The sequence below is a fragment of the Octodon degus genome, unplaced genomic scaffold (genome assembly GCF_000260255.1).
Source record: "Octodon degus isolate 3935 unplaced genomic scaffold, OctDeg1.0 scaffold00102, whole genome shotgun sequence".
Classification (NCBI taxonomy): domain Eukaryota; kingdom Metazoa; phylum Chordata; class Mammalia; order Rodentia; family Octodontidae; genus Octodon; species Octodon degus.
Window position 1 is genome coordinate 8,169,421 of NW_004524678.1, and position 6,412 is coordinate 8,175,832.

At 37.9% G+C, this 6,412-nt stretch overlaps 1 protein-coding gene and 1 pseudogene across 2 annotated transcripts in view; both read left to right on the forward strand.

Moving 5' to 3' along the window:
- Mdga2 (MAM domain containing glycosylphosphatidylinositol anchor 2) overlaps window positions 1-6,412 on the forward strand; it is an 883,696-nt gene that overhangs the window by 769,687 nt on the left and 107,597 nt on the right. The window lies entirely within an intron of this gene.
- LOC105743150 lies at window positions 1,713-2,563 on the forward strand (annotated as a pseudogene).

Here is a 6,412-nt window from a genome sequence, read left to right on the forward strand (position 1 = left end):
AAAATTGGAAATAATGAAATAGTCATCCAAGGAGCTAGCGAAATTGGTGATACTTATTTGAGTATTCTGTTTTAGGAAACTGTGCCCAATAGTAAAATTCAGATTTTAAGAACCATTTTCCAATTACTCAAATCTCAATCAATGTACTTATAGTGGCAAGTCTATCTTTACACTATGCACTTGAATTATTCTGTCTCAGCCTCCCCCCAGTTCAAACAACTAGTTCAATGAAAAAACAAGAGTTTTGGTTCTTTACTTAAATTCTTGTACTCCAGATTCACCACTTACAGCCGATGTGTATGAGAAGTATCTGCTCTCAGAGATTAAAGTCTATTTTGATTTTTTAAAAAGGGAAACAAAGAAAGCAATTCTAGAAAAAAGTTGTAAAATATACTTCAGACAGTGGATGGAGGTGAGGTCACATTTATCAGCAATCATTTGTCAAAATGAGAGAAGATATAAGAATTTTTCTTAATAATCTTGAAGGGGCCCGGGAGATGGCTCAGTGGAATAAGTGCTTCCCTGGCAAGCGCAAGGGCCTGAGTTCAATCCCTGGTTCTAAAAAAAAAAAAAAAAAAAAAAAAAATCTTGAAGGAAAAGGGTGTACAAGATTGGTTACTCAATGTGACAAATAAATTCTTGATGTTTAGATATTATTTGTTATTAAACAAAGTTTACAAAGTTATTTTAGTCATACTATTACAATGGTACTTGGAGGGACAGCAGTGCACACATGAACTGCTGGAGAGACCTGGATTCTCATTTCAGGGCACCATCAGAAAAACTAAGTTTGGCATACAGTAAGGATCAGGACATCTGATTCTGATTGCAGACCTGTCCTTGATTATAGAATCTTGGGTTGTGTCTCCTACTTCATCCTTCCACACCACCCCAAAGACCTGTAAGATTCCACTTGGGAAATTACTAGCAGTTCTTGGGAAGGAAAGAAGGAAGATCGTTGGCTGGAATAAAAACAGGATTGAGGAGAGCTTCGATCAAGATTATGGGGCCACAGAGGAAAGTGATAGATGATGTAGAATGTGTGTAAGGAGAGTCACATGGAGAGAACACATTTTTTCAGGCTTTCACAGAGAGCAAATTGGTCAAGCAATGGCTGTGACTCATCCACATGGCTGACACTGACAAAGGATCTACAAACTGCGGTACTGGGTTTCAGGATAAATCCTGAGGGGATTTCACTGACCTTATCAGATACAAAAGCAACAATTCTTGTTACATAGGTCTTCCTGTATCTTTGTCTTAACCATTCAACAGAAAAGTATAAAACTGAAGTGTGAGAAGTAAAGCCATGTTGTCATGCTGACCTGTAAAAGACTCAAGTCAACAACTTTTGACATTGCCAGTCTTACGGAAAACCCACTAATATTATGAACTACTGAACTATTTTGGAATATTTTGCTGAATTCACACATCTATAATATTTAAGTGACAAAACTAAACAAAAAAGGGATACAGTGAAGCATCATTTTGTATTTGTATATTCAAAATAGTTAAGATAGATATACAGCTACATTCTCTTAATTCAAAGAATAGAGGGATTTATTCTAATTGTATTTGTAAACAGGATATCTTGTCTGCATCTTGAACAACAAATAACTACTAAGAAAACAATATGCAATGTATTGATTATTGAAACTGTCTCATTGCTATTTGTTTCTCAATAAAATTATTGGGGAAAAAAACAGGATGTAATGAGTTCCAGAAAGCAGGGTTCTCAAATTTGTGGACAGCAATCTGCAGAAGAAGACCACTTCAAAAAGCCATCCCAAAGCAATGAGGAGAGAAATGAGATGAGAGGGCCTCCTCAGGAAAGAAGGCAGCTGGTCTGCAGCCAAAGAATCTTGAGCCAGCTCTTCCAGGAAGATGGGTGGTTGTTCCATGGAGAACTCTCCTTCAGGATCTGTGAGGAAGACAAGAAAGAACAAGCAGAAGGCCCCTTGGAATGGAGATGGTGGCAGCACCAGTGAAGCACCCCAGCCCTCTCGGAAGAAAGGGCACAGGCAGACCCCACCATTGAAAATGAAGAAGCATTTAAGAATAGGATGGGAGTTAAAGTGAAGATTCCCAAAGAATTAAAACTATGGACTGTGGAGGACTTGGACTTAGTGACCAGGCAGAAGCAGCTCTTTTAACTTCCTTCTAAGAAAAATGTAGATGTCATTCTGGAAGAGTAAGAAATTACAGGGAAATTTTGATAATAAAGAATATGCAGTTAATGAAGTTATAGCAAGAATAAAAGACTATTTCAATGTGATGCTGGGCACTCAGCTGCTCTGTAAATTTGAGAGGCCCCAGTTTGATGAAATCCTCTTGGCTCATCCTGATGTGCCAATGTCCCACATTTATGGAGCACCACACCTACTGAGATTATTTGTGAGAATAGGAGCTATGTTGGCCTATAGCCCCTTGATGAGAAGAGTTTTGCACTATTGTTGGGCTATTTGAAGATTTCCTAAAGTATCTGACAAGGAATTCTGCGTCACTGTTTACTGCCAGTGATTACAAAGTGACTCCTGCTGACTACCATAGCAAAGCCCTGTGAGTCTACTGACCTATCACCACTGATGTCTGGTATCTGTAACACTTTCTGTTTAGTCTTTTACTTGTATAATTGATGTTCTTTAAAACTGTCAATGTATAACAGGGCTTATGTTTCAGTTTGTTTTCTGTTCTATTTTAAACAGAAAATAAAAGGAGCATAAACTCCTTTCTTCATTTCAAAGTTGCTACCAGTGTATGTGGTAATTAGACAAAGAAAGAAACATTCAGTAGACCATTTTATTGCTTAGTTGACAACATTACTTAAATGATGGTGGTTCTATCCTCTTGACACTACACAGTTATCTAATATGTGTTAAATGCTATGTGACAAAATGCCCTGATTCCTAGTGACAAAGGTTCAACTTAATGCATAGACCTGAAAACACATACATCTGTGCTTTTTTTAGTGGTGCTTAAATGAAGAAAACAGGCCATCCTCTGTAAATCCACCGGTGTTGCTTCTTAGGCATTCTATGGCTCAAATTATTGAGGGATGGTGGTTTCTTTCATGGTTTTACTCATATTGTTGAAGGATGGTGATTTATTTCTTGTTTTTTGTATTTGAGTCTAACACACATTCTAACATAATAGAGGCAATACATTATTGTGTAGACAGTTTTCTGGCAAAGTTGAGGTTTTAAGAATTGTATTTCAGATCTGAAGTAAAATTTGTTTATAAATTTCAAAGCAAAAAAAAAAAGAAAAAGTTATTTTAGTTTCAAAAAAGGACTTAATCAGTCCTAGCCCAGGCCCAGTGAGTGTGTGGGAGAGATTCCTGCTAACCTGCGCCAGTTGGGACTTGCACATCCAAGCCCAGGCGCAGCATTGGTGAGACCCTCTTCCACCCCCTTGAGACGCCACCACCACCACTCGGCAGCATAAGCAACCCCGCGCACCAAGTGAGAATTTCTGCCAGGTTCTGGAGACCCCCAGATCTAGTCCTAGTCAAGGCCCAGTGAGTGTGTGGGAGAGCTTCCTCTACCCTCTAAACCACCTTGTCTCTTCCAGACTCAGCTCAGGCCTGGCATACTGGCCTCGGGTGAAACCCTGCAGCTGCAGTCCCTGCAGAGAGTGTAGGGGACAGAACCACCCAGTTAGTCCAGGAGCAGAACATCTAATCAGAGGGGCACAACAGGATCATTCCCAAGGGTGGCAACAGGAAGGAGCTAAGCACAGCAGCCAGACCCAAGCCAGGCACAGCAGGATAAATCCAAACTTTGTAGTTCTGCACCTAAATTTCAGTAAGTGCTAAGGTTATAACTGTACCAAAGCTCTACAACAAAGGTTAGAAGATAGTGCTACACAAAATGACAACAAGAAGGAGCAAAATGCAATCTCAGACCCCAAGCCTACCCATAACAAGTGCAGAGGACACTAGCAGAACAAATTGGGAATCACACAGCAGAAATCAATGAATCAACGGCTTCTGAAATAAAGAAACAGTTGCAGAAAGGTATAGAGGAACTCAGATTGGAAATGAAAAAAGAAATCCCTGAAATAATAGCATCTGCAGTAGAGAATCAAATGCAGAAATATATGGAGGAAACCCAGTGCCCACCCAGAACAAATACAGAGGACACTAGTTCAACTGAAATGTATGAATTAATAGTGTCAATAGTAAATAAGCAACAGCAGAAAATTATAGAGGAAATCAGAGCAGAATTCTTTTCTGAAATAAAGAAAGAATTCTCTGAACTCATAGTGTCTAAAGTAGGGAATCAACTACAGAAACATAGGGAGGAAACACAAGCTGAAGAGAACACTGCAGTAAAAAAATGAATAACTGCTTCTAAAAAAGACATTGGTAAAAAAAAAATAGAGGAGATTAGAAAAATGAAGGATTCCTTGAATGAGCAATACAGGAAAGAAATAGACCACATGAAGCAGTATCAAAGAGATATGGAGGAACTTAAAATCTCAGTCACAAGCTTGCAAAACCGTTTAAGTGAAAGTGAAGGCAGAGTTTCAGATCTTGAAGACGCTGGTGTAGCTAGTGAAAAGGTAAGAAAACATCTCTTAAAAACAACTAGGATGCAGGAAGAAATAATTCATCACTTACAAGACGATACAGAGATGAACAATGTGAAACTGATAGGTATAAATGAGAAAGAAGGAGTCAATACAAAGGACATTAAAAAAATATGGGCAGAAGTAATAGCAGAAAACTTCCCCAAAATGAGGAAATAGTCTGCCATTCAGGTAACCGAAGCATACAGAACGCCAAATAACCTCAACGCAATTAAAAACACACTGAGACATATAATAGCCAAGATCCCAGAAATTCAGCTCAAGAATAATATACTGAAAGCTGCTAGAGAAAAGAAGCAGATCACATTCAAAGGAAAACCCATCAGAATTACAGCTGACTTATCTTCACAAACCATGAAGGCAAGAAGAACATGGAGCAGAATACTTCAAGTCCTCTACAAAAACAAATTCCAGTCCATACTACTATACCCTGCAAAAACTGTTTCAAGTTTGATGGAGAAGTGAAACACTTCCATGCAAAAGAACAACTAAAGAATTTCATGATGACAAAGCCAACCCTACACAGGCTCCTGAAAGATGTCCGAGAGAGGGAGCGAAATTACCAGAACTCTACAAATGAGATCAGATGCAACCAACTAAATAGGGCAAACAATTAAACACAGGAGAAAAAGGACTAAACGACAACAGGTAAATAACATGCCAATCTTAAGTCAATACATCCCAATTATAACCATAAATGTAAATGGACTAAATTCCCCAATTAAGAGAAATATACTGGCACAGTGGATTAGGAAACAAAATCCAACAATATGCTGTATACAAGAAACACATTTAACTCTTAAAGATATACATAAGCTGAAAGTCAAAGGATGGAAAACAATACTACATACCCCAGAACCTCAGAAAAAAGCAGGTTTAGCAATCCTATTCTCAGACAGTCTTAATTGTTCAAACCAACAATTATCAAGTGAAATAAAGAAGGCCACTATATACTGGTTAGGGGAAAAATTCAAGAGGAAGAGGTAACACATACATATATATGTATGCACCAAACACAGGAGTACCCAACTATATAAAGCAAATCTTAATGGACATGAAAAATCTAATATCCAATGCCACAATTTTAACAGGAGACCTTAACACACCCTTATCTCCAAAAGATAGGTCAACCAGACAAAAACTTAGCCAAGAAATAACAGAACTGAACCAGAGTTTGAAACAAATGGACTTGGTGGACATATACAGAGTGTTCCACCCAAACACAGCTGAATTCACATTTTTCTCAGCTGCACATGGGTCATTTTCTGAAATAGACCACATACTGGTCCATAGGTCATGCTTAAGTCTATGCAAGAAAACAGAAATTATTCCATGCATATTATCTGACCATAGTGCAATGAAACTGGAAATAAATGACAAAACAAACCAGAAAAAAAACCCTAAATACATGGAAATTAAACAACACCCTACTCAGCAACCAATGAGTCACAGAAGAAATGAAACAAGAAATTCAACAATATCTACAATTCGATGAAAATTCAAGCACAGCTTATTGGAATTTATGGGATACAATGAAAGCAGTTTTCAGAGGGAAATTCAAAGCTGTGAACTCACACATTAGGAAAAAATGGGAATAAATAACTACTGTAATGCTGCACCTTCAACAACTAGAAAAGGAAGAGCAAACCAAACCCAGAGCCCAAAAACAGGAAGAAATCATAAAGATTAGAGCAGAAATTAATGCAATTGAGATAAAAAAAAACAGTTCAAAGAACTAACAAAACGTAAAGTTGGTTCTGTGAAAGATTAAATAAAAATTGATATGCCCCTAGCTAACCTCATCAAAAAGAGGAAAGAAAAA